This window comes from Zingiber officinale, chromosome 9B (genome assembly GCF_018446385.1).
Source record: "Zingiber officinale cultivar Zhangliang chromosome 9B, Zo_v1.1, whole genome shotgun sequence".
Taxonomy (NCBI): Eukaryota; Viridiplantae; Streptophyta; class Magnoliopsida; order Zingiberales; family Zingiberaceae; genus Zingiber; species Zingiber officinale.
The window spans coordinates 78,142,997-78,155,649 of record NC_056003.1 but is presented as its reverse complement, the minus strand read 5'-3'; positions in this window follow the sequence as shown (position 1 = coordinate 78,155,649).

Below are 12,653 nucleotides of genomic sequence, written 5' to 3'. Positions count from 1 at the left end.
AAATTCGAGGGAGACTTCGCCCATTGGAAAAAGAAATAGAGGTATACTTTAAAATAGATTTTGATATTTTGCAAATTTTGAAAAATAGTTTTATAGTACCTACCAACAACAACAACGATCTAAAGAAAGAGGACAACTAGATAAAGAAGGAACAAGCCAAATTTATGGCCAACAGAAAAGCAGAATTCCATCTACGAGTGCGCTGCCACCACAAGAGGTCAACAGGATCAGAGTCTACAAGTCTGCAAAAGATCTATAGGAAAAATTCTTGGAGCTCCACGATGGATCCTCCGAAGCCAAGCTTGCAAGAAGATATCTACTTCGAAACCAACTAAGAAATCTTCGATTAAAGGAAGGTGAAATTGTAAAATACCGGAAATAGGCGGATATGAATAAGGGAATTTTTCGGAATTTTTGGACATTTTTCGGGAATTTTTCGGATCTTGTACGGACGAGTTCACGGGGATAAAAAACGGGGCTCCGAGAAAGCCTGTTTGGGCTACCCATTTAAGAGAGAAAAAGATTTATTTATTTATCTCTTTTTCCTTTTCTAATTTATTATCTTATTTCTTTTATTTCCTCTCATTCTCGCCGTTCTCTCTTATCTCCCCGACGCCGCCGAGCCTTCTCCTCCTCCTTGCCCTAACCGCCGGCCGACGGTTTCTTCTTCCCGAACGCCGGCGACCGGTTAATTGCCGGAGCCCTAGCACCGCCTGCCTGAGCCAAACTCTTCTCCTCTGCTTGCCCTAGCCACCCGATGCCACCACAGCGCGTCTGTGCCCAGTGCCGGCGCCACCGTGGACCACTCGGTGCCCTAGCCACCCGGCGCCGCCCGACCACCTTCTTCTCTTCTCCTCTCCTCTGCCGCCACCTAGAGCCAACGACCACCTTGTGCCCTAGTGCTCTTTGCCATTGATCAAGTCCACGGTGAGGATTTGTTTGGTTGGGAATTTAGTAGGTGCAAGGATTTTTATTTTTGATCCGGTTTGCTTATGGTGTGCTTTGGTCCAGTGATTCACCTGGTTGCCATTAGCAACGATCTTGGTCTGAGGATCATCAAAAGAGGGGCTGTGAGGAAGAGGTAAGGTTAGATTGTTGTTTGGATTTGTAATCTTTAATTTTTATCCAACCTTGGATCAATTGAGTTGTTGGGCAGTGGCTGAAAGGTTGTTGTTTGTGGTGTTCTTGATCAAGCAACTCATCCTTGTTTCCAGTAGCTGGTTTTATTTCGACATCTACAATAGTTGATTGAGGTAAGGTGTAGTAATTTTTATTCATGATGTATGAATGAATTGGGTTTATGTGTTGATCAGAGATTTGCCCTAATTTAGGGTTAGAGAGTTATTTAGCTATTTATGAGAATGTAGCTAAATAAAAATATATGAAATTGGTAATACAGAATCTTGACGCGAGACGAGTATCTCGGAGTCAGAATTGGACATTTCTATTGGAGGTGGGTACTTTTGACTTATGTCATTTGATATGCTTAGTAATTAAATTAACATGCTGCAATAATTGTGTTTCTTATCTGTTTCGGTTAATCACTACCCAAATCTTACATGCTTGATTGATTGATTGGTTTTGCATCTCAGGTATATTTTACCTGTTTATACATGCTTATAGGGGTAGTGATATACCATGCTTGACCATGTTCAGGACCTTGGTTTTATACCTTCTGTATACCTTTGGATTGTTTTGGATTCGTTGACCCTTGATGCATTTTTATATATATGTGGATTAGGTCAGGATATTCTTGTGGTTAGTGCCATGCACCATTTGCATGATTGCATGCTGTGCGATAGTCCGCTCCATTATTGTTGAGCACATCGCCAGTTACATGGATCTGCACACACCACCACTCATGGGTTAGTGGTCGATTCAGGCAGTGTTGCAGCAGGGACTCTGTTAGGCACCGTTGGTCCGCTCATGGGTAGTGTGACACAACGTGTTATCCGGCAGGGATTCCTCCCCGTCTTTGAGTACCGAGAGTTGAGAGCATTGCGCTCCCCCATCTATGATTTGGGGTAGGAGGATAGGTGTACTCCGACAGCATCCCGTCCACTCGGTCACTCATCAGGAGTAGTGACGACAGAGTGCACGGTTGTCACAGCCCTACCCACTCGGCCTCACTTTTGTATGAGATGATCGACTGGCGTCAGGGGTGACCAGGACGCATCATTGGCATCATATGCATGATGCATTTATTGCTTGTGTTTGTGGCTGCTGCATTTATATGCTGCATATTGTTTGGATACCTATGTTTGACATGCATACAGGATTTCCTTATCCCTCGGACTGTTTGACTTTATACTCAGGACCTGGTTAGTACAGTATTCTCCTGTTTATTTCAGATGCATTCTTATCTTTCTTATCAGGAGACTGTACGCATGATTAGTGCTAGGTGTTGTTTCTTTACTTTGCATATCAACTGTACCTGCTGAGTGTTGGACTCACCCCGCCTCCATTGTTGATATTTTCAGGTTGATGCTGTCAGGAGGGAGTTCCAGTCGCTAGTCCTCACTGCACGTAGTGCTGGTCCTGCAGACCTCCAGGATATGTTTGGTTTTCTTTGGTTTCTTTCTGTTCTAGACTGTTTGAACTCGTTATGTTCTGGATTTATTTATTTATGGACATGATATAGATTTTATTATATTGATGGATTTGGATTTGGTTTTTATTCTAGTACATGCCTGCCTGGATGGCAGAAGAGGTGAGTTCGTTGGTTTTGAGCTTTACGAGTGTAGTTGAGTAGGGTGGTTTTTGAGTCAGAGTATTATTACTGCGTGGTTGTGTCAGCCAGAGGCTGAATATATATATAAACTGCGTGGTGATTGATTTTTATTATTGTTATGATTCCAGCCGCATGTGGCTGAGTATTTAGTGCTTGTAGAAAATTTTTGATTGTCCGCCGTACAGGGGAGATGCTGCCGAAATTTTCTCGGACAGGGACTCTTCTGGGGGCGTGACAATTTAGTGGTATCAGAGCACAGTTTTACGATCTTTTGTTTCGTATTTTGGATTTTCGGGATTTATCTGATACCAATTTATTTGGTATCAGAGCGGGTTACGATACCTGCTTTTGGTGTTCTGGAGATTTATCGGATACCTGTTGTTGGTATTCTGGATATTTGGGTAAGCCAGGTTTGCGAGTCAAACTGGGCATTATTGGATTTTCGATATGTTATGTTTCGGATTTTCGTTTCGGATTTATTGGATTTCCGGCGATATTCTCGTTCGGAATTTTGAGGTTAAATTGGGGACTGGACAGCGACGGAACATCTCCAGACAACAAATAGGTATGTTGTTATTTTATGTTGTAATATTGGTATTGATATCTGTAATTTAATTTAACAGATATGAGACGATCTATTCGTATTGCTGCGAGACGTGGTGCTGGACGACCACGTGGGAGGACCACGGGATCTCTGGATATGCCAGAGATGCCCACTGTTAGTGAGCCTGTCAGTCAGGGACAGACTCAGGATGCAGCGGGAGCATCGGGCTCTCAAATCCCGATAGCTCCTGTAGAGATACCTACTTTGGCCACACCGACGGTATCCACGCCTACCCTGTTTACAGTACCATCAGGAGTACCATTGGTGTACCCAACATCTGCTCCAGCGCAGCCTACGGTGTATTCAGGACCACCGCCACTTGGACCTACAGTGTACCCGACACCAGTGCCTACAGTAGCAGCAGCTGCACCATATCCGGTACCATTACCTACCGTACCTCCAGCTGCCACCTCTTTTGTTCCCCAGGCAGTACCACCGACGGCTTATGCTCCGGTATATACAGCAGCACCGAGAGTTCCTCCTCCGGTCTATTCTGCGGTACCACCTGTAGTATCAGCTCCAGTGTTTCCGCCAGTTCCTGCAGCCGTCCCGACACAGATCACTGATATTGTCGCTGCACGAGCTAGGATTCCAGCACTGGCTGAGTCGATGAAAACTCGTTTCACTCTTTTCCGCGGGGATCTCGATCCGAGTATGGCTCTGTCATAGATAGAGACTATGGAGCAAACTTTCTTCTATATGGCTTGCTCCGAGTGGGAGAAAGCAGAGCTGGCTGCTTACCATATACGGGATGAAGCTAATGCCTGGTGGGTTACTCAGCATGCTATTATTGGTGAGCGCAACGTCACATGGACCAGGTTCAGAGAGGCTTTTGAGAGCCGTTTCTTTCCACTGTCCTATCAGATGGCTCGCCGACAGGATTTTATGAGTCTGAGGCAGAATAATCGCTCTGTGACCGAGTATAATACTGAATTCCTCCGGTTGGCTCAGTTTTGTCCAGAGTTAGTTGCGGAGGACAGAACTCGCATGATGCAGTTTATACAGGGATTGGACGGTTATCTGCATGTACAGCTTGCCGGATTAGGGATTTCATCTTACTCTGATGCATTGAATCGAGCTTTGATGATAGAGTTAGCTCGGCAGACAGCATATCCGGACAGGAAAAGAAAGCATACGGGTCAGACATCAGAGCAGGTCCAGCAGACACAGGCGACAGGACAGCCACAGAGTAGTCGCAGACGGTCAGGTCAGGGTACTTCTGGGGCGTCTCGTAGGCCTCAGAAATCAGGGCGGTCTTCTTCAGGACGTTCCCGATTTTCTCAGCAGAACCGGCAACCACCTTCCGGTGATACTCATTGTTTCAGATGTGGATCCAGAGATCACCTCACCCCAGCTTGCTCTCTGGGACAGTCAGTTTGCTTTTATTGCAAACTGCCGGGGCACCAGAGCCGAGATTGTCAGCTGAAGGCTCAGCACACGGCTTCCGGAGGGTCAGGTCAGAGGGGACAGTCTAGTCAGTCAGGGGCATATCGAGGAGGGCAGAAAGCCCAATCTTCACAGCGTCAGCAGGGAGCAGCTCCCTCCGCAGCAGCATTTGGCATGCTTGGACAGGAGTACTCCAGTGCTTCTGTAGCACCCCAGAGTTTTGCTCCAGGACCTTATTATCCGACTCAGGGGCAGTATCAGACTCAGTCCCAGCCAGCTGCACAGTATCAGTCACCATCCTCTCAGTCTTATCTGGCACATAGTCCAGCATTACCACCTCCTCCTCCGCCAGAGACTGGTCGTGTTCATGCGATTACCAGAGAGGATGCTCAGCGGGCCGACGGATCCGTTTTCCGCGGTACGATTTCTATTTATGCATTTACTGCTGATATTTTGATTGATACTGGTAGTTCGCATTCTTTTATATCCCGTACCTTTATGCGGGAGATTGGTAGATTACCTACTGTTAGGTTGCGGCGATTGACTGTCTCCCTACCGTCCGGTGATACTTTAGACGTCACCCAGGAGATCAGAGGTTGCCCGTTAGACTTTGGCAACATGATACTTACGGTAGATCTTCTAGTATTGGAGATGATCGAGTTTGATGTCATACTTGGCATGGATTGGCTGTCAGTTTATCATGCTACCGTTGATTGCCAGACGAGGGTGGTCACCTTCCAGCCTCCGAACCAACCCTCGTGGAGTTTCACTGGCATCAGAGACGACGGTATCTCGATTATTTCGGCGATTCAGGCGCAGAAGCTGCTGTCTCACGGCTGTCATGGTTTTCTGTTATCGTTGATCAGTACTGAGGACAGTAGTAGTTCGCAGCTCTCCGATGTTCCTGTAGTCCGGGAGTACCCAGATGTATTTCCAGAGGAGCTGCCAGGTTTGCCTCCCAGAAGGCCAGTGGAGTTCGCTATTGAGCTGATTCCGGGAACCGCGCCGGCATCGAAAGCTCCGTATCGTATGGCACCAAAAGAGTTGAACGAGCTGAAGGTTCAACTCCAGGAGCTTTTAGACAGGGGATTTATTCGCCCTAGTGTTTCACCATGGGGTTCTCCAGTTCTATTTGTCAAGAAGAAAGACGGCACCATGAGGTTATGTATTGACTACAGGCAGCTGAATTCAGTGACTGTCAGAAATAAATATCCATTACCACGGATTGAGGATTTGTTTGATCAGCTCAGAGGTACTTCAGTGTATTCTAAGATTGATCTGCGATCCGGATATCATCAGCTGAGAGTCAGAGATTCTGATATCCAGAAGACAGCTTTCCGTACCAGATACGGTCATTATGAGTTTTTGGTAATGCCATTTGAGCTTACCAATGCTCCAGCGGTGTTTATGGACTTGATGAACCGCATCTTTCTGGAGTATCTGGATCAGTTTGTTAGTTAGAGCCCTAGAGCCAATCATTTGATGATTGTATGGACTCATGTATATCATATTCTTGTATATTAATAAAGGCATTTGTTTGGTTATTATACTTATTTATATTAGTGCCAAATAGACTAAGTATAATAGCGTCCTTGAGTAGAAGGTTCATACCTATATCAATCGATTAGTTGAATCGATAGTGAGATGATATAGGGAACACTACTCTAAATCATTCCTAGTCGAGTATTAGCATTCAGGGACAATGTTAATACAATAAGACTAGCATGTAGGTCAGCTCGATGACTTGATCTCACAAATCATGGATATAGAGATATCAAGCTGACACATGGGTATGCATTAGAGAATGTATATTGAATGACCCGCCATGAGAAAGTATCATGGATCGTTATATGAGTGTCATATACTTTCTCATGTGGCTATTAGTATGACTATTAGTCCTTAGACCTGAAGTCACCATAGATCCCTACATAAGGAGTTATGTACTTTAGTTTCGTCAAACGTCACCCATAATCGGGTGGACTATAAAGGCGATTACCGGGTATGTAATGAATTATGCGAGAGGGATGTGAGTGATGTAGATGGGATCTATCCCTCCCATATGACGGGAGCGACATCGCTATTCTTGATAGAGTGAGACCACTAAGCGCATGGCCATGCCCAAATGAGTCAACATTAGATGTTGAGCTCATTCGATCGAGTGAGTCTAACTTGGAGTTCAAGATTTAGATTGATTAGAGGATGACACGGTCTATGCCTCATATTGATCAATCTAGATGTCTAGGATAGAAGGACACTTGTCATTATTTTGTGAGTAGTCACAATTGGTAGTCACAAGGTGATGTCGGATCTCGACATTCTTGTAACTTGGGTAGTAATGATGTGTTGCTAGATACCGCTCATTACTTATGCTCCTAAATGGGTTTAGGGCATTGCCAACGTTACAAGAACCTATAGGGTCACACACTTAGGACAATTAGGTGGAGATTAGGTTCATATGATGAACCAAGAGGATTAGATTCATTTGATGAATCAAATTGGATTAAGAGTAATACTAATTGGGCTAACTTGAGTTCGACTCAAGTTGATTCATGTGTTAAATGAGTCTAATTTAGATTTTGACTCATTGAATCAATTTAATTTAATGAATTAGATTCATTATATTAAGTTGGCTCGGATCAAATTGTTGGATTAGATCCACCATGGTAGAGATTGAGTCAAGTTTGACTTGACTTGAGAAGGAAGACCAAAGGTCAATTTTGACTTGACCTTTTGCCACCTCATTGGTGAGTTGGCATTAGGTGGACCAATAATGATGTTCCACATCATCATGGGTGCCACCTCATGGAAGTGACAAAGCCACTCTCTTAATGGTTTCATATTAATTGCAATTAATGCAATTAATGTGATTTTATGGTTTCATATTAATTGCAATTAATGCAATTAATGTGAATTTTGGAAAAGTGGCCGGCCACTTGGTTTTTGGGTGAAGAAATTCATTTTTCATTCACTTGTGTGCATCTTCCTCCTTCTCCCTCTCAATCTCTCCCTCTCCCTCTCCTCCCTCGGCCGAACCACATAGGTGCTAGCACACCTTGGTTTTTGGTCATCTCCATCTAGTGTGTCCGTGTGGATACTTCTAGAGGACCGGCGCTTGACGGTCTTGAGATCCGGCATCATTTGGACGAGCGGGAACGCGAAGGGCATCGCTACAAGGGTAAACATTTTTTTCTCGTAGATCTAAGTAGTAGATCAGTTTTTGAACTCGTACAAGAAATAGTTTTTCGAATTTTGTATACGAATCTTTGCACGGATCTACGGCTTTGGGTCCTTCGGGGTTTCCGCGACGCGAAAAAGCGGTTTTTACGGCTCGAAGAACCCAACAGTGGTATCAGAGCCACGTGCAAAGACTTGTACGAGTTAGTTTTTGGTTTTTGGAAAACAAAACTTCTGTGATTTTCTGTAAAAATTCAATTTTTTTGTTTTTATGGGTAATTTTTCCTTATAGGCGAAGCACAAGTGTCTCGGCACTTGTAGGCTTCGGCTATCGGGAAGAATTTTCCCAAACGGCTTCATTTCGACTCAAAATCTTTTGGGACAGCGGACTCAGGTGCCTTTAGATCGCAAAGGAGCAACTCACGATGGTTAGATTGTGGGTAGGGGAACTTCCCCTAACCCCGCAAGGGGATTTGCTCCGCGATCGCACCCGAAATCGCTAAAAACGAACCCGCCGGGAAGATTTTTCCGAAACGGCAATGTCTCGACCCAAATCGTTTTGGGACAGCGGGTTTAGGCGCTGTTGGATCGCAAAGGAACCCTCGCGATGGTTAGATCGCGGGTAGGGGCGATGCCCCTGGGCCTCGCAAGGGGATCCGTTCCGCGATTGCGCCCGAAACCGCTAAACGGGACCGCCGGGAAATTTTACTCGTAAAATTGTAAAAATTAATTTTAAAATTATAGAAAATTGTGAAAAATATATAATTTTGAATTATATATATTAATTTGTGATAGTCATGGCCCAAAGCCCAATATGATTGGTTGTGTTGTAATTCATAATACGGCCTGCGTGCCGTGATGTGTTTTCGCGTGTTGTATTTATTTTATTATTCGCGACCTGCACGTCGTGCCTCGTCTTTTATTCTTGTTGTAAATTAGATTTAGACTCGAATGTAACTCGAGTTTCAAATTGTAATGTACAAATTGGAGCGGTGGAGGGTCCACACGAGACGGAGTTCCGAGGTGGGCACGAGCAACACAAGGTGGTCAAAGGGAGGAGCTTGGAGAAGTTGTTGACCCTAGGTTGACCATTCGATCTTCTCATTGGCTTGAGAAGATCGTAGTAGGGCCATGACTAAATCACAAATAGATTAATTATTTAATTATTATGTATCTGATGCATGTTTAATAGTTAATTAATTAATTAGTGCCTTAACGATTAGATTAGATCTAAGTCGTGCACATGATGCACCCTTGCGATTAGATTAGATCTAAGTCGTGCACAAGATGCATCCTTCTCGATTAGATTAGATCTAGATCGAACCAACTCTAAATGCCTAACCGTGTCGTGATACCTATCACTACCTCGATCACATGTATTGTTGAATCTGCCAAAGCAGAGCAATACATATTATCTTGGTAGGGTACGGAGGGACAATCTTGGTCCCGCCTATCAACGCATGGGTGAATACAAACTCAATTAGATTGAGTATTCCTAGTTACTCGGTTGGATCGAGTCAACTATAGGCATTATTCCAACGGTTGGAAAAGATAGGTCAAAATCACATCTATATTAACTCTCGGGCGTATTAGCCAAAGCTAACTCGAGTTTTAATATAAATGCGGATATTGATTCTATAAACAAGAGTTGCATAGAGATGTAATTGGTAATCGTTATCTACCGATCATACTAAGCCTTGGGCGTATTAGCCAAAGCTAACTCAAGGGTTAGTATGATGTGGATCTTGTCCCACAAGAATTATAGAATTCAGTGGGAGCATCATTTAATTAAAGGCCTAATTAAATGATTTTTAAGAATATGATATTTATTTCTGCAAATTTTGTTGTAGATAACCATGACGTCGAATACTTTTTCTCTCTGCGATCCGTCCTTAAGAAGGACAAGCTCAACGGAGCAAATTTCCGACTGGTGCAATCTGAGAATAGTTCTCACCCAAGAACGTAAACTGTACGTTCTGGAGCAGCCCATTCCGGAGGCCCCTCCTGCCACTGCCACGCGAGCAGACCGAGATGCTTACAAGAAGCATCAAGATGACGCATTAGATGTGTCTTGTCTTATGCTCGCAACCATGAACTTTGAGCTTCAGAAGCAACATGAGTTTATGAGCGCTTACGATATGGATGAACATCTTTGTCACCTATATCAAAGACAAGCAAGGCACTGGAAGAGGAACTCCAAAGAATACCTGGAAGATCTTAAGAAGAAAAGAAATAAGATTTCTACTTCAGGTATAAATGTTATAGAAGTCAACCTTTCTATTTCTTCATCGTGGGTATTAGATACCGGATGTGCTTCGCACATTTGTACTAATGTACAAGCGCTGAGGAATAGCAGAGCATTGACGAAGGGTGAGATAGACCTACGAGTAGGCAATGGAGCACGAGTTGCTGCTATTGCTGTATGAACTTATCATCTATCTCTGCCCTCTGGGCTAGTACTAGAATTAGACGATTGTTGTTATGTGCCTGCCTTGACAAAGAACATAATATCAGTTTCTTGTTTGGAAAAGAGAGGATACTCGTTTATAATAAAGAACAAATGTTGTTCCGTCTTCTTAAACGATATGTTCTATTGTAGTGCACCTCTGATAAAAGGACTCTACATTCTAGACCTAGAGAGCCCTGTCTATAACATAAATACCAAGAGGATCAAGTCGAATGACTTGAACCAAACTTACCTCTGGCACTGTCGCTTAGGTCATATAAATGACAAGCGCTTATCCCAGCTCCATAAGGATGGTTTGCTGGACTCATTTGATTTTGAATCATATGAGATATGCGAGTCATGCCTACGAGGCAAGATGACCAAGACTCCCTTTAGTGGGCACGGCGAGAGAGCGACTGATTTGTTAGGACTCATACATAGTGATGTATGTGGCCCTTTCAATGTCGCTGCTAGAGGCGGTTATAGATACTTCATCACATTTACTGATGACTTCAGTAGATACGGTTATGTGTACTTGATGACACATAAGTCTGAATCCTTTGAAAAGTTCAAAGAATTCAAGAATGAAGTACAGAACCAGCTTGGCAAGAGTATTAAGGTACTTCGATCAGATCGAGGTGGTGAATACTTAAGCCATGAGTTTCGTGACTACTTAGCTGAGTGTGGGATTTTATCTCAACTCACTCCTCCTGGAACACCACAGTGGAATGGTGTATCCGAAAGAAGGAATCGTACCTTATTAGATATGGTACGATCTATGATGAGTCACACAGATCTTCCGAAATATCTATGGGGATATGCTCTAGACACGGCAGCTTTCATACTCAACCGAGTTCCATCAAAGGCCGTGATAAAGACACCATATAGGATATGGACTGGGAGAGATGCCCAGGTGTCTTTCATGAGGATTTGGGGTTGTGAGGCTTACGTTCGACGTCAAGTCTCAGACAAGTTAGGACCCAAATCCGACAAGTGCTATTTCATCGGATATCCCAAGGAAACTAAGGGATATTACTTCTACATTCCCAGGTAGTTGTGGCAAAGACTGGGGTCTTTCTCGAAAGGAATTTTTTTTCTAGAAAGACTAGTGGGAGCGCGTTCGATCTTGAAGAAGTTCAAGATGCGAACAATAGCACTGATGCCTCGATGGAAATTGAACTGGAACCACAAAGTGTTGTGGATGATGTTGTTCCACAAGGAGTTGAGGAACAACAACCGGTTCAAGTAGACATACCTCTTCGCAGGTCTGATAGGGTACGTCGTCAGCCTGAGAGATACTCATTTCTCTTGTCTGACCATGATGACATTGTGCTCATAGAGGATGAGCCTACCACCTATCAGGAAGCTGTGATGAGACCAGATTCTGAGAAATGGCTAGAGGCCATGAGATCCGAAATGGAATCCATGTACACCAACCAAGTATGGACTTTGGTTGATCCACCTGAAGGGGTAAAACCCATTGGGTGCAAGTGGGTCTTTAAGAGAAAGACTGACATGGATGGACTTATCTATAAGGGTCGCTTGGTAGCTAAAGGTTTCAAGCAGATTCATGGTATTGACTATGATGAAACCTTTTCTCCAGTAGCGATGTTTAAGTCCATTCGGATCATGCTTGCTATTGCAGCCTACCATGACTATGAGATATGGCAGATGGATGTCAAAACCGCGTTTCTGAATGGAAACCTACTCGAGGATGTGTACATGACACAACCTGAGGGTTTTGTAGATCCACAGCATACTAGTAGAGTATGCAAGCTGCATAGGTCCATTTATGGACTAAAGCAAGCTTCTCGGAGCTGGAATCTTCGATTCGATGATGCGATCAAACAGTTTGGTTTCATGAAGAACGAAGATGAGCCTTGTGTCTACAAGAAGGTTGTAGGGGACATAGTTGTCTTCCTCATATTGTATGTGGATGACATACTACTCATTGGGAAGGACATCCCTATGCTTCAGTCTGTCAAGACCTGGCTAGAGAGTTGCTTCTCAATGAAGGACTTAGGTGAGGCATCCCGCATTCTAGGGATACAGATCTATAGAGATAGATCTAAGAGATTGCTTAGCCTAAGTCAGAGTACATACATTGACAAGGTACTCCTTTGGTTTGCCATGAAGAATTCCAAGAAGGGATTTCTGCCGATGTCACATGGCGTGAGTCTTTCGAAGACTCAAGGTCCCTCGTCTAGAGAGGAGAGAGATCGCATGTATCAGATCCCTTATGCATCAGCCATAGGATCGATCATGTACGCCATGCTATGTACTCGACCTGATGTCTCGTATGCTTTGAGCAT